This window comes from Herpailurus yagouaroundi, unplaced genomic scaffold (genome assembly GCF_014898765.1).
Source record: "Herpailurus yagouaroundi ecotype Mexico unplaced genomic scaffold, PumYag 205, whole genome shotgun sequence".
Classification (NCBI taxonomy): domain Eukaryota; kingdom Metazoa; phylum Chordata; class Mammalia; order Carnivora; family Felidae; genus Herpailurus; species Herpailurus yagouaroundi.
The window spans coordinates 1,124,872-1,145,767 of NW_024412436.1; the positions used below are offsets into that span (position 1 = coordinate 1,124,872).

Sequence of the window (20,896 nt, forward strand, 5' to 3'; positions counted from 1 at the left end):
CATGGATATGCCCCAGAGCTGGAAATGTACTTCCAAAGCTGCCAGAAATAGAATTTCTGTCTTCATAACACTCATTCCCAATTAAGAGAGAAACTAAAATGTAAAGGAATTTGTTTCACTGTAGGCAAACTTTTAGTTTGCATAAAATAGAAATTCATGAAGATGGTAAGATCAAAATATACTGAAGATGAGTTTTGAAAATAAGATTGATAGGACAGAGATCTACATGCTGGAAGTAATAACCATTGGGTCTGGAGTTTATTTTTTTACTTCTTTCTATCCTTTTCTTGAAATTGTGTGTGTATGTATGTGGGGTGTGTATGTGTGTGTGTGTGTATTGCCTGTTTAACAATATGGAGGATGTAATATATAGAAAACAAATATATATTGCTTCAAATTATGCCCACTTCTCACAACGTGGTAAAAATTAACAAAGGCAAGATTGCTTAAAGACCAGCAACTTATGGCAGCATTTATAATAGAAATCAAAAGTACTCTAAGGTAACCTTGGTAGGTGCAATTATTATTAGAAGAAAATCTGTAGTATTTTAAAATTTATATACATAAGACTGTACTGAGGGCTGTGTTAATAAAATTTGTAAATATGACTCGAGGTATAAGAGAAAAAGTAGACGTGGTTTCTTAAAAACTTTCTTCCTCTAGACTGTTTTTAAAGTAGTTTAGATGCAGAAATCGGATTATAACCACTACTAAACACTGATGAGATTATAATTTCAAATAATGCTTTTTATGACGAGATCAAGATGTTCCTGTATAGAATAACAAGGTAACTTTAGATTGAATATGTAAATATTGTTAAGAAAACATATTACTGCATGTATTCCCAATTTCCCCCCAATTTTTTTTTTCCTAACCATGGCTTCAAAATTCCTAGAAATGTTATTATTAGTGAGGACTATAATATTGCCCCTGGCAATTGTTTATGTCTACTCAATCCACAGAAATTCTTTCAAATTAAAATAGGTATAATGATTTCTGAATTAAAGAGTAAAACCTCTTTGAAATTATCATCATGAAATTTCATACTACACTGGTGGCCAAAGGCATCAAAAAGAGATGTGGCAACATTATCCATCTGATTCAATACAATTTCTAGCAATATTCCATAATTGCTTATAAAATATCTGGGAATATGTATAAAATGGAAAAGGCATGATACCAATTTTTGGAGAGCTAAAAACTGAATGCATATGGCTTAAGGTAGCATCTAAAGATAGCTTTACACAACATCAAGATGATATGTGTGATTAAGATTTAAAGGGCATTAAAATAAATGAAATAATTCTGAATAATAATTCCTGCCATTTCAACAAAACTTTTTTCTGATTTAACCATAGTTTCCATATGACTGTAAGTAACACATTCTACCAAGTCTATAGAACTCCCAAATCAAAGGAACCACAAGAAAAATATCTGGATCAAACACACGTTTGTAGCATTCCTCAAATACAAGTTTAAAAAAATGTACCTGACTCTAGTAGATTACCCCAAGTTTCCAAACCACTTCCGTTTGAGCAATGATTTAGAATTGCAATTAAGACTATGAACTATGGAATCAGATGCCCTATATTCATATCTTGATTTTGTCACTAATTAGCTTTGTGACTTCGGTAAAATTAAAGTTAAGAAGTTAGTCATCCTCTCTAGACCTTAATTTCTGTTCCATGAAAGGGGGTAATATTAGCATCAAACACATTTTATAGGGCAGAGCAGGTGTAGAGACCAAATAAGGTAACATAGAACAGGTACTTAAGCATGGTGCCTGACATACAGTTAAGTACTCAACAGAAATTAAATGTGTAACTTGAGATAATTGATGTAAATGACATAAATGACTTACATGAGGTTACAAAATTCATAAATATGAGCTTGGTTAAAAAAAATGCAGGGGTGCCTGGGTGGCTCAGTTGGTTGAATGTCTGACTCTTGATTTTGGCTCAGGTCATGATCTCACGGTTCATGAGATTGAGCCCCACATTGGACTCTGTGCTGGCAGTGTGAGACCTGCTTGGGATTCTTTCTCTCTCTCCCTTTCTCTCTGCCCCACCCCTGCTCGTGCTCTCTCTCTCTCTCTCTCTCTCACAATCAATAAACATAAAAATTTTTTTAAAAATTCAAAAATTGCCCTGCAAACTCTTTCTTTGAGAGTGTTTTCTAAAACAGAGAGAGAAACTGGGCTACAATCTTACCAATAAATATTTGTCGGCTTATTAGACTAAATGCGCCAGGTCCTTCACTGCCTACCTGAGTATGAGAATCACTGACTTCCTCTCTGGAAGCCCTTTCAGCTCTAACATTCTGTGACCATAAGGAAAGAAAGGTGCACGTAAGCTTAATATAAGCAGTCAGAGCCATTCAGAAATGTTATGTGACTGGGGAGCACCTATTAACTACAAGAATTCAAGCAAACTCTTCTGGGCATGCTAGAAAAAACCAGAGCTACAATGAGCAAGGTGAGCTAGAATGGATGACTTCTGAGAATCCTTCCAAAGATTCTGTGATTCAATAATGTGTCAAAAACACAGACACAGTCACTTCTTTTAGCTCTAAAATTATCAGGCAGTCAAAGAAGATAAGTAGATCTGCTAGTCAAAAGAGAAAAACAATAGCTTTTTCTGTAATATTTCTATGAAAAGGCAAAACAATTAATCGCCAATAATTTTTAAATGTGCTCGCACACACCATCTCAACTGGTCCTCAAAAGAATCTTACAGAAATAGAAGCATATGAGGGAATAAAGGATGTGACAGAGACCACTCGGTTCCATCACTTGTTAACCCTGGGAACTTGGGTAGGTTGATTAATCTCTGTGTACTTCAGTTTTCTGTCAGATAGAGTAATAATTGTACCTATTATAATTATTTCCTCTCAAGGAGTATTGAGTGGATTAAATAAATTGCCAGTGTAGAAATTCAGAAGAGTGCCTGGCACATAATAAACACTCAATAAATGTCAGCCATTACTATTATTTTTCTTTAGGAAGAAGTAATGAAAATACAGAGAGGGGAAACGATGTGCCTAAAGATAATAAAGATAGTAAGACTGAAACAGATAGTAAGACTGAAATGTCCCCTGTGTACATTTCCTGCTCTTTATACACTGCCTCACTGCTTTTGCTCATTAACAATTTCTCAGTGAAACTGAGTACTAAAAGTGAAATTAAAGAGAAAGTGAGACATTTTTAAAAATTAGAACTTTTTCTTACTCCTCCAACAGGTAATGATAGTGTTTTAGCATCCAAAGAGATAAAATACAGCACTGTCCAGTAGAAATAAAGCGCAAGTCACATTTCTGTAGCCGTGTTAAAAAAAAGTAAAACAAGCAAGTGAAATGCATTTTTATAATGTTTATTTTTTTAAATATTCATTTACCTTTGAGAGAGAGAAACACATAGACAAAGCACGAGCAGGGGAAGGGGCAGAGAGAGAGGGAGACACAGAATCTGAAGCAGGTTCCAGGTTCCAAGCTGTCAGCACAGAGCTTGACATGGGGCTCGAACACACAAACCGCAAGATCATGATCTGAGCTGACGTTGGACACTTAACCAACGGAGACACCCAGGTGCCCCTTTTTGACATATTTAAGGGCTGAGTTGTATCCACCCCAAATTTGTTGGAATCCTAACTCCGAGTCCCTCAGAATGGGACTATATTATGAAATATGATCTTTTAAGAGGTAATTAAATTAAAATGAGACCAGTAAGGTAGGCCATAATCCACTATGACTGGTGTCCTTATTTGGACACAGGCGTACACAGAGGGAAGGCCATGTGATGACACAGAAAGAAGTTAGCCATCTACAAACCAAGGATGGAAGCCTCAGATGAAACCATCCCTGCTGATATTTTGCTTTGATATCAGGTTTCTAGCTTCCAGAATTGTGAGAAAATAAAATTCTGTTGTTGAAGCCACTTTGTGGTATTTTGTTACAGCAGCTCTAGCACACAAATGCAATATATAATTAATATAAAAGTCACTGATGTGATACATCTTTTTTTTTTTTTTTTGGTACAGAGTATTGAAATCAAATAGGTACTTAAAGCATATCTCAACATGGAGCATCCATGCTTCAAGGGTTTAGTAACCATCTGCATCTAGTGGCTATTGCCCTGGACAGTGTAAGTATGGAGTAGCAACATGATATTATATCTTTTATATAAAATGGTTTTTTAAGTTCTAAAAAAATACATGTTTATTTTTAAAAACTTTATGAATGATTACTTAACAATCTTATTCTTAAGTTCCAATTCCACTGCTAAAACAATATTGCTGATTCATTCTGATAAAAATGTTTAGGGGCGCCTGGGTGGCGCAGTCGGTTAAGCGTCTGACTTCAGCCAGGTCACGATCTCGCGGTCCGTGAGTTCGAGCCCCGCGTCGGGCTCTGGGCTGATGGCTCAGAGCCTGGAGCCTGTTTCTGATTCTGTGTCTCCCTCTCTCTCTGCCCCTCCCCCATTCATGCTCTGTCTCTCTCTGTCCCAAAAATAAATAAACGTTGAAAAAAAAAATTTAAAAATGTTTACATTAGATTCATATTCTCAGAATGGCTACCTGATAAATCCTATGTTTCCTAGGTAAGTGTTCAGATTTGTATTTTCCTTTGGTCTTGGCATCAAATGAGATATTGAGGGACCATAAAATGATCTCATTAATAGGTTGTACAGCGAATTTTAATTTTGACTGAGATATTATCAGTATAAGGACAAACTTCAGTGAACATTTATGACTTTAGGATGACAAGAAGATAGAGTTATATGCTCTACAGGAATCCACCTGAAATGATGATGGTGTTGGTAGCACACGTCATTCTTCTCCCTGCACAAACGATTCTTCTAACTTACAGATTTTCCAGACCTTCAGCTGGGATCTGATATTAGCTTAATGATCATTTTGTTGCTCATGAGTATCTTAATCACAAAGACAAGATCTCCTTCTTCTCCAAATCAGATAAGTTTGCTAATAATGCATGGTTCATTGAAAAGTTTGTCAGAGGGCTAAGGATGAACTGGTATTGGGGAAAGCTTGAAGGTTTTAAAAACCGTAGGACTGTTTACGCATGTCTCAATGCACAGCCATTGAGGGCTGCTTTTAACTGGAAAAAAAAACAAATGGTTTTGAAAGCCACTACTCTTGTGACAAATCCTGTACCTTTAAGGACTATGAGTACTCACAGCCCAGTGTTTGGTTGTTTTTACTCTTCTGTATGTACTCATCTACAGGATGCATAACTCATAGTTTTATTTGGAAATGGGTAATCTTTAGGTAAAAACAGGACAGGCCTTATATAACCTAAAGGATTATTGTTTCTTGACTTTTGGGGTTTAGGGATGTGTTCCTGGGGATAAGACATCTTTTCAAGGGGCGCCTGGGTGGCTCAATCGGTTAAGCATCTGACTTTGACTCAGGTCATGATCTCACAGTTCATGGGTTCAAGCCCCTCGTCAGGCTCTGTACTGACAGTTCAGAGCCTGCAGCCTGCTTCGGATTCTGTGTCTCCCTCTCTCTCTGCTCCTCCTCCACTCATGCTCTGTCTCTCTCTCTCAAAAATAAATAAACATTATAAAATTAAAATAAATAAACGGGGCGCCTGGGTGGCGCAGTCGGTTAAGCGTCCGACTTCAGCCAGGTCACGATCTTGCGGTCCGTGAGTTCGAGCCCCGCGTCAGGCTCTGGGCTGATGGCTCAGAGCCTGGAGCCTGTTTCCGATTCTCTGTCTCCCTCTCTCTCTGACCCTCCCCCATTCATGCTCTGTCTCTCCCTGTCCCAAAAATAAATAAACGTTAAAAAAAAATTTTTTTTTAAATAAATAAATAAATAAATAAATAAAATTTTTTCAATGACAATGTAAACATTTTGTGTTTTTGTTTACTATATTTTTTAAAAACCATAGTAACTTATAAATATATTTCTATCATTTCACACATTGATATTTCAGTTAGTATTTTTAAAATTCATTTTTATTAAAACAATTAAAAATTTTTTAAAATGTTTATTTATTATTGAGAAGCAGAGAGAGAGATAGAGCATGAGTGGGGGAGGAGCAGAGAGAGGAGGAGACACAGAATCCGAAGCAGGCTCCAGGTTCTGAGCTGTCAGCATAGAGCCCGACACGGGCTTGAACTCATGAACCATGAGATCATGACCTGAGCCAAAGTTGGACGCTTAACTGACTGAACCACCTGGGCAGGCTTCTGTTGGTATTTCTAAAAGATAAGGACTCCTTTTCAAAAAACAACCTTAATACCATTGCCACACAAAAAATATTTAACAAGAATCATTTAACATCAGTGACTACTTTTTAAGCCTTTCATTTGGGAAAATTTAAATATATGTAAAAGTAGAGAGAGTAAAGAGAATAACAGAAATTGACCTCTTGGTGCTCATTACTCAGCTTCAACAATGCGCCACATGGCTGTCCTTGCTCCCTCTATATTCCCCAACTACTCTGAGGTAAACTCCAACATCGTGTCATTTTATCTGTAAATATTTCAGTATGCATTCCTAAAAGAAATGGACCCTTAGAAAACATAACCACAATACTATTATCACACCGAAAAATATTAATCATTTCTTAACCTTACGAACATAGTTGACCCTTGAACAACACTGGTTTGAATCATGTGGGTCCATTTATACACATTTTTTTTATAAACACAGTATAGAATACTGTAAATGTATTTTCTCTTCCTTATAAATAATATTTTCTTGGGGCGCCTGGGTGGCTCAGTCGGTTAAGCAGCCGACGTCGGCTCAGGTCACGATCTCATGGTCCGTGAGTTCGAGCCCCACATTGGGCTCTGTGCTGACTGCTCAGAGCCTGGAGCCTGTTTCACATTCTGTGTCTCCCTCTCTCTCTGACCCTCCCCCGTTCATGCTCTGTCTCTCTCTGTCTCAAAAATAAATAAACTTTAAAAAAAATTAAAAAAAAATATTTTCTTTTCTCTACCTTACTTTGTTGTAAGAATAAAGTATATAATACACAGAACATACAAAATATGTGTTAATTGATGGTTTATACTAATGGTAAGGCTTCTACTCAACAGGTTATTAGTAGTTAAGTTTCTAAGGAGTCGAGAGTTATACTGCACAGGGTGCATGGTTCCCCTAAACCCCACTTTGTTCAAGGGCCAGTGTTCACAGTATACTTCCCCAACTGTCTTTGAAAAAACTGATTTAAAGTTTATGTGTTGGAACTGGAATCCAAATAAGTCCATATACTATGAGGGGTAGATACATTTCTTAGGTTTATTTTAATCTATAGGCTTCTCCTCTAACTCATTCTCTTTCTTTTTGCCTTGAAATCTATTGTTTTTGTTCTAAAAGGCGGGGGGAGTGGGAGTAGGTCATTTGTCCTGTAGATTCCACCCAACTTTCCGGTTTGGATTTGACATATTTAATCCACCTGGATATCACTTCATGGGTTCTTCTACCGCCTGTATTTCCTATAATGTGGTACTTCGATCTCTAGACTCAATTATTACTTTTTTAAAAAGTTTTTTTTAATGTTTATTTTTGAGAGAGACAGAGTGTGAGTGGGGGGAGGGGAGAGAGAGAGAGGGAGACACCGAATCAGAAACAGGCTCCAGGCTCTGAGCTGTCAGCATAGAGCCTGATGCAGGGCTTGAACTCACGAGCCATGAGATGATGACCTGAGCTGAAGTCGGACGCTTAACTGACTGAGCCACTCAGGCACCCCTACTCAATTATTACTTTTTAAGTGACTCTTTTTGAGTTAGGGAGAGGCAGCTACTTCAAAATTGATATGCAGACTAGATACTAATATTGTAGAGTAGAAAATGAGCCCCTTATACACAGCATAAACACTATTTCCTGTTGTCCTCTTTGTAGAGTATTTATCTTGGTCTAAACTGGTTTATTAAATAGATAATTGTTACACTTAATCTATGCTATATATTAAGCATACAACATAGGATGAGAAATGTACTAGGTGCCCTGAAAGTTAAAGGGAGGAACACAACACAATTTGTTCTCTTAAGAAGTTTACCATCTATTTGGGGAGGAGCAGATTAACAGGCAGGACACAAGGTGTCCTAATCACAGCGTGCAATAAATGCTAAGTGCTATGATAAAGCCTCTTAGTGTAATCAGTTTTCCAAGAAAAGAGTGATTATTCTATAGTTTTCAGGAGCCAGACAGAGAGAAAGCATGTGAGACTTGGCCTGGTTGTATTGGGACATGTAGACATCCAGAAGACATGCAGGCAAGGGGAACAAAAGGAATGGAGGTAGACATTAGCTTGATATATTTGGGGAAATATTTGGGAGTGCATGGTAAAAGCATGTTGAGTGGAAGGAGACATATTTGAATTGTGAAATGAGTGGCCTGTTGTGGAGAGTTCAAGTTAGGCCAGAGAGAGGAGATGCGACATGGTGGGCATGCAATGTCACCAGAAAGGGTATGATCAAATGGTGTTTTAGGAAGATTACTATGGCAGCCGTTTTCAGGCTACATTTATGTAAGGAGGGAAGGACTGGAAGCAGGGAGGCCAATTACGGTCTACGGTAGAAATGGCATGTATATATCCAGGTACCCGGTCACAAAATGTTTCTTATAGGGGAGGAAAGACATGTGTTTAACATGAAGTTAAAAAAGGGAGCCAGTAGACAAAAGGTGAAAGATACCAGAGAAGGCAGTTGTATACATGAGATTTTAGGTGGTGTCAAAAGCAAATGAGATTTAGTGTATTGGTAAAGGAGGAATATTTAGAAAGATCTTCCTTCTATATCATATTCCAGCTATATCTAGCCATTCACTATTTCCAGATCAAACCACGCACACCACAACCTGGCGCCTTTGGCCATGCTGCCCCTTGAATGTGAATGCCCTTTTGCCTAAAAATCTGACTGGTAAAATCTTTCTATTATTCAAGGTCTGGCCTATATGTCACCGCCTGTGTGATATAACCTTCCCTAGAGAAATTAATTAAAATTGATCTCTCCTTCCTACATATTCATAGCTTATTTAAATGTTTTTCTTAAAAATTTACATTTTTCCCCCATGAATATTATTGATTGCTTTCTACTAGGCTTTTTCCACTGTATTTTAATGCACTGCAGTTACTATTCTACGGTGCTCGATAAATGAAAGCGGCATCTTTCTTCTTGAAGGCTTAAGGGAAGGCCAAGAAGAGAATGGGGAAGAATGAAGGGTATTGGCAGCTTCATCCGGTTCACCTCAGTGCTCTCCCAGAGAAAGAGGCGACATGCCTGCCTAGAAGGAAAGTGAGGGATGGATGTGAAGGGAAGATCGGATTTGGAGCAGGTGCCAGGTGAGTCAAAAAGAGGTAAGAGGAGGAAAAGTTCCTTTAAATGTTGGGTACCATAAATTTGCAAGGACCAGGTTTTTGCAGCAAATTTTCTTTTAGGAGTTCATAGTTGGAAGGACAGAGAAAGAAGACAGCATAAAGACCAGTCCACAATGCCTGGTGCAGTGAGCGTTACCATATTCAGTAACAAACATTTAACATGGGAGAGTGGGGGTGTGGCACAATGATGCCTCAGAGGACACTGAGATGATGAGCCGGCGTTCAGGTTGAGGAAAGAAACTAACACAAGCTGTCAGGCCAGGTTCTCAGTTCGGTTGCCAAGAATAGCCTGGTATGATTTTGAAGGATACTGATGCCTGGGCCCGGCCCACAGAGACTGTGATTTAATTGATCTGGGCTGAGGTCTGGAGCATCTGTGTTTTTAAAAGTGTCCCCAGGTGAGCAACCCTGCAGTAAGGAGATACAGATGGGGAAAAGCAGAAGGGGTTAGGGGACTGAAGGTTCTACTGAGGATAGAGTACAGGATGAAGTAAAAATGCTATTTATGGTCTCAGGTCTGAAAATTCCCAGGAAAAAGAAGGATCTGACTTTACATAAAAGAAAGTATCTATGTTTTAGGATCCAAATGTGATCTCAGCTAGTTTCCACTGGACAGACGTCATTATTCCCTGACAGTCATAATTGGCACTGTGGTAGGCAGATGGTTGAACGGTAAAAGAAACTTTACAAAAAAAAAAAGTTATTTCAAAAAGAAAGTTGCCTACCCACAACAGACTTGCAGGGTCTTTCTGAGGCCAAGTGCGACAGAGGAGAGACAAGTGTCGAGAGGACACAGGATGCTCAGGAAATCTCATCTTGGCCAGACCCAAGGTCAGTCATTTCAGCTGATCACAAGAGACCTCCTGTGGGAGGCCTTGGAGCACCTCTCTGACTCCAACTGTAAAAATCAGGCTTAGCCCTGGTTTTCTTAGTAGCCATTTATGGCTCTCATTCATAAATTTGGCTAAGAGGTTTTTGAATTCATTTACATTTCCTGCCAGCACCACCTTTTGGGACCAAAGAGCTCCATAAGTTTATAACCTGCTGTGTGAAGTAGATTTCCTTTCATTTTCCCTAAACTTACTTCACTGTGTTTTAAAGAGTGCCCTCCTTGTCCTAAAAAGAAAAAGTAAACAGGATTATAAGATGAGGACAGATTGGCTGAAGTAAGCAGGGCAGAAAAAGAGCTAGGTGTTATAAGGAACCACAGACTACCTTAAATCCGAAGTATAGTTTTAAAAGACAAACATGGCTGGAATGCGTGACCAAGAGGGGAGCTGAGTGTGCCACACAACAATGGCTCCATTGTTCTCAGAACCCCCTAGACCCTTCCAGGGGCTCTGCATCCTGTTTGGGGCACCACTGCTCAAATGAAAGGGAGAACTTGAATGTTTAGCAGATATCAATAATACTGATTAAATCACTGGAAAAGAAAGAAAAATTCAACAAATGTGGACTTTTCTGGTTAGAGAAAAGAAAACTGTTCCATACAAACGGATCTAGGATATGACGTATAAAATGGAAAATAGTTGTTCTACATTTGAGTTAAAACACAAAGAGAAGGAACCGGCATCAGATGGTCGTTCAGCTTTGCCATGAGAAGGAAGCTCCCGACACTGGCAGTTATATGTAGGACTGAGAAAACTATGCATTTCTTAAAAATTCCTATTTCCAGAATGATTTGGGGCTCATCTTGTCTTTGCACTTGCCTCAACGGATTTTAAAGACAGCTAACTGAGTTATTTACCTAACATGCTTAGGAAATAAGCACCTTAGAAAATAAAGAAATTTGTGGTTAAAATATTAATATGTGTAATTTTTGGAACTATAAGGAAACAATAAGTATTTAAAAAACATATTAATTTTAGTGGGCCGAATAGTAAACCAAACTATCTGTTGCATTTTTTCCTCCAAGGTCTTAGTACGAAGTTGATTAAAGGAAAGTTTTGTGTTTTAATGGAAAATAGGGCAAAGGTTATGTGTAACAGGAATCCAGTCATGTAAAGCTTGCAGAACGCAGGTTAGGCTCATAAAACTGCTCATTAAAATGCTCTGTTCTGAAGCAAAAGCAAATAAATGAGCTCAAGGAAAAGAGCCACAGAAATCATCTAGAAATATTTCCATGAAAGACTGTGAAAATAGTCCTCCCTAGTCATAAGAAATGTTCAGTTATTGCTTATACAAATAGCCACACTTAAAAGACTTTTAAATACCTTCCCTGCAATGCTGGTTTTGACCTTCTGCCAAGAGCTACTTAGTGTTTTTTTTTTTTTTTTTTTTTTGAATAGACCACATGATGAGCAAAAAAAAAAAAAAAAAAAAGGCACACACACCAGAAGTCTTAAAAACAGCATTAACAGAATAGTTTAGTTATTAACCCCACCCCCAAATTCTGGTTTAAATTTAGCAAATTTACAAGTCCTACCCTGGTTTAAAACCCCAATCCCAAATTACAGAAATGAAGACCAAAAGAATCTTGAAGATTTACAGAGTTAAAATTCTCTACAGATCATTATCTTCTAGTACAGAAAACGTAGATGGAGGAATTTAAATTAATAATGGTAATGTCTTGCCGGCAGAATAATGAGCAGCAAGAGAACTTCTAAGAAGGCAGTTAGCCCCAGAGCAATTCAGACAGACCGTGCTTACACAATGGCTGGCTGGTCTGTAAGGCCTCAAGCCAAAAACAACACCGACTGCCAGCAGTGCCCATCACTTACAGAGGGAACGGCACAACTTGATGCTGATGAAGTGTGTGTCGGGGTGGGGGGTGGGGTGTCCAGACACGTATCTTATTTTTAATGTAAATTCGGTGATGCCCTCTTCCCTGTCTGAGTCACAGAGGGGCGACCTGGTGCAATCCCAGCATGTCAAGCGATCAACCGGAAGGAGGCCAGCTTACCGAAAACAAAACCGCTCCAGAAAGCAGCATCAGTAGTGAGGCATGTGGTCTGAATTCACACCCTACTGCTCTATCTGTGGCTTTTCCTTGCACCATTTCCACAGCCTGTTGCTCCCGGGAGGGAGTCAACAACAGCATGGATGTTCTGCCCACTCATTTTCTGTTTTTGTTTTTTGTTTTTGTTTTTTTGAAGTAGAAGGAATTACCAATGGCAATACTCTTTTTTTCACTCCAATCTATCTTAAGAAAAGCAGTCTGCTGCTCACTGGTGAGACAAGACGCATCAGAGAGATTCCTTTTAAAAAGCAAGGCTGGATTGCAACAGGCTTCCTGCCAACATTCAATCAGGTTTTGTTGTTGTCCTCGCTGCCGCTGCGCCTTTTCACTTTGGTGGGGAGGGAGCTGACTGAGAACCTTGGCTAAAATAAAAATACAGAACTATTTTACGCAGCTAAACCAACTCTCACATCCTGTGAGATAGCCTAGACATTTGACATTTGATAAACACATCTTGGCAACAACAGCTCATCTCTTCAGAGTTAGCTATGAAAAGGGTATTTCCTAATTCACCCCACGCTAAACAAAATCATCTGCTGTCTTTTTTTCCCACTGGCCTCTAACATACCTTATTCTGGAATGACGCTTTCCTTTGCTTGGGTAGATTTTGAAAATCAGCATTATCCTTTCCACAGTGGTAGTTTACATTTTACCTACACACACACACACACACACACACACACACACACACACACACACACGCATTCTTGCACAAGTTAGCAAGATTTAAAGCCTCTCATTTTTTATTCTTGAAACCCCGAAAGGGAAACTGTTCTTCATGTGCCAAGGAATACAGCCATTCATTATTTTTTCTTCCTTTCTCCCTGTATATCCTCCCAATAGGATTAAAAGCAGTCTGGGGAGTGGAGTATGGAGGTAGAGGGAGAGGGGGTGGGAGGGAGGCACTTTAATAGCCTCTACTACACGGATTCAACACAGTAGGGACCTTGTGCTTCAGACTCCAACTGTTTCCTTCCTTTTAAGCCTTGCACTTGGCCCTCTTCTACTGAAGCCATACACTGATATCTCTGGACAGAGGAGGTAACTAATAAATGGCCTTTCTGAGAATGAGGGAGGATGGAGAGGCCTAGGAAAACTATCACAACCCTATCTTTGATTTTTTTAAAATAAATTTCATCTTGAAAGAATTTGTTTTACAAAAAGGTTGCAAAACTAATACAAAGAATTCCTGTATACTCTTGACCCAGATTCCTTAAACGTTAACATCGTCTGAAACCACACAATCATGGTCAGTCAGGAAATTTTGAAAAGTATTGGCCAGTTATTTTATGGTGTCTCTCAGTTCGAGTTTATCTGATGTTTCCTCATAATTAAACTTAGGTTATGCATTTTTTCCCTACTAAAGCCACATAAATGATGTATCCTTCTCAATGCATTACATCAGGAGACACGTGATATCAGTCTGTCCTGTTGCTAGTGATGGTTCAGATGGTGTATACCAGGTTTCTCCATTGTAACATTTCTATTCTTTTCCTTTCTAGAATTAAGAAGTATTATTTGCATGCTACTTCGAGAGTATATAACTATCCTGTTTCTCATCATACTTTCACCTACTAATGTTAGCATCCATTGATGAGTCTTGAGAGAAACAATTACTACTACGGTGTTTTGCAAATGGGGATTTTCTAGCTTCTCTTCTAATAGTATCACTTGGAATTATACATAAGGAAGAGCTTTCCCTTCTTCATTTAGTTATTCAGTTATTGATTTACAGAAGTATAGTTTCTTATTTTATTCTATGGGTTATAATCCATTACGGTCATAATTTTTGTTGCCGACATTGTCCCAGATTCAGTCACTAGAAGCCTCCCTCAAGTTGTCTCTTGTATCCTTAAATATGTTCCCATCATTTTTTCTTTACTTTCTGACAACATAAGGTATTCTGCAGTCTTTTTGTACTTTCTCCAGTCCTGAATTTCTCCAAGAAGCTGTCAGTTCCTTTAATGGGAAAATAGGATAGGGGTGCCTGGGTGGCTTAGTCGGTTAAGTGTCCGATTTCAGCTCAGGTCATGATCTCGCAGTCCATGAGTTCAAGCCCCACTTTGAGCTCTATTCTTACAGCTTGGAGTCTGGAGCCTGCTTCAGATTCTGTGTCTCCCTCTCTCTCTCTGCTCCTCTCCGCTCATGCTCTGTCTCCTCTCTCTCAAAAATAAACAAACATTGAAAAAAAATTTTTTTTAATAGTATAAAATAATTCTACTTTTGCTTGTCAGTCAGAGTGGTCCATAAGTCTCCTAGTGGTAAAAAGTCACCACCATGTGGGTTGGGAGAAACAAAGGCTCTGAACCTCCAGTGTTTTGGGGGATAAAATTTTCACAACTATAAACTGCAATAAAATATGTCTTTCCCACTTCACCCTAAATTGGAAATCCCTGGTAAATAATAGAACTCACATAACTGAATGCTCAGGATCAACAAGATATATATTTTTTGCAATCAGAAGTATTGTGAGATTGTGATTTATAATAAAAAAATATACGTTTGGTCTTGGTCTTGTTCTTGGCACAGAGCTCCCAAAACCCTTAGAATTTTCTAAGTGATAAGAGTCAGACACAAAAGTGTCCTTTGTTATTGACAACAAGCCCCTTCAACCACACCTGTGTTTATATTAATGAGGAGGCCTTTGGAAAGCACCTAAGGATGGGGGCTGGTTACCAGTGGAACCAACCGTGATTGATTACAGGGTTGGAACTTTCAGCTTCATCCCCCTCACCTCTGGGGAAGTGGGGGGTGCTGGAGATTGTGTTCATCGTCAATAGCCAACGGCCAATGATTTAATCAATTGTGCCTCTGTAATGAAACCTCCATAAAAAAAGGGGGTGGGGTTTGGAGACTTTCCAGGTTGGTGAATACGTGCAGGTACTGGGAAAGGGGCATGCCCAGAGAGGGCAAGGAAACTTGGTGTCCTCCCACATACCTTGCCCTGTGCATGTCTTCCATCTGGCTACTCCTGAGTTAAGTCCTTTTATAGTAAACCACTAATCTAGTAAGTAAACTGTTTTCTGAGTTATCTGAGCTGCTCTAGCAAATTATCAAACCATAACAGGGGGTTGTAGGGACTTCTGAATTATTTGGCAGGTTGGTCAGAAGCACAGGTGACAACCTGAACTTTTGATTGGTGTCTGAAGTTGGGTGAGAGAGTGGAGCACTCTTAGGGAACCGAACCCTTAATCTGTGAGGTCTGACGTGCCATCTTCTGGTAGGTAGTGTCAGAATTGAGTTAAATTGTAGGACCAATCTGGTGTCACAGAATTGCTTAATGGGTGGAAAATGCACACATCTAGTTTCAGATGCAGTGATGTGCAGCAGAGTTGTGTGAGAGTAGAGAACGTGCACAGAGGAGTGTGTTTTCTTCTTAGAGATACTTATGGATATTTCATTGTAAACTAAAAACCCACCCCAACTTTTGTTATGCTTACCAGGGTATAATTTGGAGTAAAACAAGTAAATCTTTTACTAAAGTGCTTTAACATTGTTTTTCTGATTGTTTTACAAGGCACAGGTGAACAAAAGACAATTAAAACTAAGTGGTAATATAATTAAGTACATAATAAACTGTTTAGTTTTGTGGGGAAATAAAACTCACTATTCACATGGCTTTTAATTACCAGACTTTATTATTATTGTTGTTTTCATGTTGGCTTAGATTTACCTAAATGTTTATCCATTTCTTTGTCCATATTTTCTTTTTTTTAACAGTTAGTTATTTTTGACAGAGAGAAAGTATATGTGAGCGAGTGAGTAGGGGAAGGGCAGAGACAGAGGAGAGAATCCCAAGTAGAGAAAGGGAGGGAGAGAGAATACCAAACAGGTTCCACACCATCAGTGCAGAACCCAACGCAGGGCTCGAATCCATGAATCGTGAGATCATGATCTGAGCTGAAATCAAGAGTTGGACACTTAACTGACTGAGTCACCCAGGCACCCCATTTTGTCCATATTTCTTATGGATCATTATCCTTCTTCCTAAAATACTTCTTTAAGAAGTTCTTTTTGTGTGCATCTGTTGGTGGTAAATGCTGTTTTGTTGTTTAAAATGTCTTTATTATACCCTCACTTTAAAATAATGCTATAATTAGGTTATTCAATTCTAGGTTAACAATATTCTTCTCTCTATACTTTGAAAATTATTCCATTATTTCTGGTTTCCATTGTTGCTCTTAAGAAGCCTTAATTTTTGTTCCCTGGAAGTTTATCTCTCCTTTTTCTCTGGATGCTTTTAAGATCGTCTCTTTGTCTTTGGTGTTTGGCAGTTTCATTACAACGTATAGCTGTATGTTATCTGTGGTTTTCCTAGATCTTGGAATTCATGACATATCAATTTTGGAAAAATTTTAGTTACTCTCCCATTCTCTTCTAGAATGACGATTAAACATGTGTTAGACTTTCTCATGCTATCTTTCATGTCTCATATCTTTCCTATCTCTCTGTCTCTCTATGCTGCATTCTGGGTGATTTATTCAGTTATGCAGCCAGTCGTGTGTAGGAACTAGCATGTGCCAGCATATGGGAACCAATTGACAGTATATATTCCCAATTCTGCATTCACTATCATCACACTGGTGATTTAAATTGGCCATTGTAGGAGTAGATACAGAATAGAAACTGGCAATGTTAAATTACAGGGACTTTTTTCTACTTCCCTGGAGAAATAATTATTAAACATTTATCAGCATGCTACTGTATACAATCTATTTCACTTAGTCTCTCTTGAGCTGTTTAATCTATTTGTGAAGTTTTAACTTCAATCACCATTTTTCATTTCTAAAAGTTCTATTTGGTTCTTCAAAAAATATACGTGGTCTTTTTTTAATTTTTTTTAACATTTTATTTATTTTTGAGACAGAGAGAGAGCATGAACAAGGGAGGGTCATAGAAAGAGGGAGACACAGAATTTGAAACAGGTTCCAGGCTCTGAGCTGTTAGCACAGAGCCCAATGTGGGGCTCGAACTCCCGGACCGCGAGATCATGACCTGAGCCGAGATCGGATGCTTAACCGACTGAGCCACCCAGGCGCCCCTACATTGTCTTTTTTTAAAAGTTGTTCTTTTCTCAAGTTTGTGATTTGCTCTATTTAAACATTTAAACATAATCCAAACTCTTTTCTATTGTTTTTTATTCTCTCTTATTTTAATAGATTTTTTAAAGTTTATTTATTTTGAGAAAGAGCATAGGAGGGGCAGAGAGGGAGAGGGAGAGGGAGGGAAAGGGAGGGACAGAGAGAGGGAGAGAGTGAGGGAGAGAGAGAATCTCAGGCAGGCTCCGTGCTTCAGCACAGAGCCCAATGTGGGGCTTGAACTCATGAACCGTGAGATTATTACCTGAGCTGAAGTCAAACACTTAACCGACTAGGCCACCCAGGCACTCCAATTTGTTATTCTCTTGACTCACTCATGATGGTTTCTTTTTCTCTTTTGTCTTGCCTTGTTTTTTTTTTTCTTTTCTTCCCTTCTTTCTTTTTTCTTCCTTCCTTCCTTCCTTCCTTCCTTCCTTCCTTCCTTCCTTCCTTCCTTCCTTCCGAGTACTTTTAAATGCTGGATTGTGTATTTAGGTTCAACTGGGCTTTATTTGTGTGAATCCTATTAGGACTGGTGTGAGGCTGTGTACCTTCAGAGAGTATTTATGTTTCTGTGGGCTCCCAGAATGGCTTCCACCCAGGGCCACTTTATGTTAATATCTCAGTTTTCATTCTGCTTGACCACGTAAGTGGTACAAACTTGACCCCCAAATCATACGGATTCTCTAACAATGGATTCTCAAAGATGTTTGTTTACCCAGAATTTAGGGTGAGATAAATAACTTTGTTTTCTTCCATTCCTGGCAGATAGATTCTTCTAGCAGGGGTATATCTTGGAGGGTCCTGCTTACTGCAGAAGCCTTGGTTTCAATTTTCCAACTTGTTCTGGCTGACATCTTTTCCCCTATCCCCATACGACTGTGTAAACCCAAAAGCTCTTGAGTACAGTGATGGCAAACACCCCAAGGACAGCTGTGGCCTCACCATAGTCTTAACCCTCTACTTTCCTGTTCCCTCTTTATTTTGGCCACCACAGTGTTTTCTCATCTTTCTTGTGTGCTCAATTAGAAATTTAAAAGAGCACTTCTCACACTGTCCTCAAAATTTCTAGATGTTTTGAAGTCAAGACAGCTAGTCTAAAAACTGCTGAAATCAAAGTCCGCATGCCTGTAAAAAAGATCCTTTCCTAAGCTTAGAACAATTTAGAATTATAAAGATTTGAGAACTCTGATTGGTGCTAAGTCTTTTCTTTTACTTCAAAATATTCTATAGCAAAACATTTATATCCCACAGACAGACACACACACACCCATCGACACACTATACATTAAGTACTACGATGTGCTGACACTATTATTAGCTATTCAGAATAGCTACTGAGCCTTGCAAAACACTTTGTAAACCATGAATAAATGAAATCAGAGGTTGATACTCAGAGGAATTTATATCCTAACCACCATTTTTTTTTTTTTTTGCCAAATTTTACTTGGGTTCCAAGTACTTCAGACCCCTAGGATTCATTTGATGCTAGTAACAATCCTTTGTACTATTCCTATGAATATGAATATACACTTTGTATAGAGTAGAGGTACACAATTTTCAAATTGTTTTACTTATATAATTGGTTTTGAGTTGGTTTTTTTTTTTTTTTTTTTTTTTGAGAGAGAGATAAGAGAGAGAGAGAGAATCCTAAGCAGGCTCCACACTCAGCACAAAGCCTGACGTGAGGCTTAATCTTGCAACCCTGAGATCATGACCTGAGCTGAAAGCAAGAGTTGGACACTTAACTGAGTGAGCCGCCCAGGCACCCCAAGGTTTTGAGTTTTCACATAGACAGACTTACTTAGATTTATTTCCTTTTCCAGAAACCAAGAGTCAAAACAGATGCATGATTTTTTCCAAGGCCATACAATAGAAGTTGAAGAGGTAGAATAGAAAGTCAGTTTTCAAAGCTCTAAGTTCAGTGTGATCAGCACAGATCAATCAGAAAAACTGGGGCATTTCCCCATCTCTATGGGGAAGAAAATCCTATTGGAACAGAGGACTCTGGGACTAGGTCAGGGGGCCACATGGATATACATTTGTAAAACATGGTTCTATTTTAGTTCAGTTTTAATTGTTTATATGTTTTTGAGGTGTTTTTTTTTCTCCCCTGAGGTAACCCTCAGGAATGCTATAGTGATTTAGGAAATGTTTAGTTCAAAGAAGTTCTACAACTGAGATACTGGTACAGGGGACTGGTATGCTAACGGCCTGCTCATTCCCTGCCTTTCTATTTCCAATTAACATTCACATAAAAAAAATCAGTAGTTCACTCATTAAAATGACTTTTTCATTTTGAATGCAATAACAATTTTCAGACACTGTCTCTGTACCTTCACAGGCAAATCCTTACAAACCAGTAAACTGGGACTCTTCATGAATTCTTGCACTCTCAGTGAGATTTGTAGTGACAGTTTTCGGTTCAAAAGTGCATTCTTGTAACTAGACTACATGGGATCATCCAGTGGAATGAAGTCCAGTATCACATACACAGCTGTACTCTGAGAAGTAATTTTAGACGTCGAGATAATGTATGTCGAAGCTGTGCAAAACCACAACCCACCAGTGGATCACGATGCCTTTTGGCAAATGCTGTTTCTTGTGTTAGTCTCTGGCTGTACAATGATCTGGAAAGCTGAACGACTGGAATTTGTCACTTAAGCCATTCATCCTCAGCTGCCAAGAGGTGGGCACATTCTGACCTCTGGAATTAAAGTTGGGCAGAGTTCCATAGACTATCCTACTAAGAATGTGGTCACTATAGCTCCAATAAAGACATCCTGTTTCAGCAATACGGTGTAAAGAAAACTTCACAACTATCAAATGGTTTGGATGTTTTCCATTCATTTTTAGTTGGTAGACGTCCATTTTCTTTTTACTTATGTCTAAACTAATTGTGTGTCTTGATATTACATTTTTTTCTATAGCTCTAACCTAAAAACAGCTGAAGTTATTTTCCTGAATACACATAAAAACTCCTGAGCTGAGACCTGATATATCAAGTTTCAGCCTGAAGAATTTTTTTGAGCCGATGGTTTATGCTGAAAACGCTGACAGATGTCGAACAGCCTCAGCAAAGCAATCTTTAAGGGAGTTCTGGGCAACAGCCCATGTGGCTGCTTTGAAAGTGCTAAATTCTTGTTGCTAAATAATTTTACTTAAAAAAAATCCTATGATTTATTGTATTAATATTTTAACAGATATTTGGAGAAAGCCATCAATTAATTACTCTGTCGCTAACTTTTGGAACTTGTTAGTTCTTATTTTGCATTTTCTTTGGGCACAAGAAATTCTATATTCATCATTCTAAAGGGCCAGATAAGAGCCAGGCTTCAGAAATTATGACCTTTAAAGCATAAAGTAGATACAGAAAATTTTAAAACTGCTGCAAGAAGTCCCCGAAACCAAGAGAATCTAGATGGTAAACATCTGCTAAATTTGTGGCAGTGATTTTTCTTTCCTGGTATTTTAAAATATGAGTCAGAGGACTCAAACTACAAACTACATACGT

The 20,896-nt window shown here is 38.5% G+C and overlaps 1 protein-coding gene and 1 long non-coding RNA gene across 14 annotated transcripts in view; one reads left to right on the forward strand and one right to left on the reverse strand.

Moving 5' to 3' along the window:
* DNM3 (dynamin 3) overlaps positions 1–20,896 on the reverse strand; it is a 569,179-nt gene that overhangs the window by 49,694 nt on the left and 498,589 nt on the right. The gene's annotated exons all lie outside the window — the stretch shown is intronic.
* LOC121015035 (uncharacterized) lies at positions 2,075–20,177 on the forward strand. Of its 2 annotated transcripts, XR_005783576.1 has the most exons (4): positions 2,075–2,812; positions 4,035–4,138; positions 9,149–9,309; positions 19,727–20,177. It is a non-coding gene; the product is annotated as an uncharacterized LOC121015035 (long non-coding RNA). The 2 variants fall into 2 exon arrangements; XR_005783575.1 differs by lacking the exon at positions 19,727–20,177 and having other exon boundaries at positions 9,149–11,152.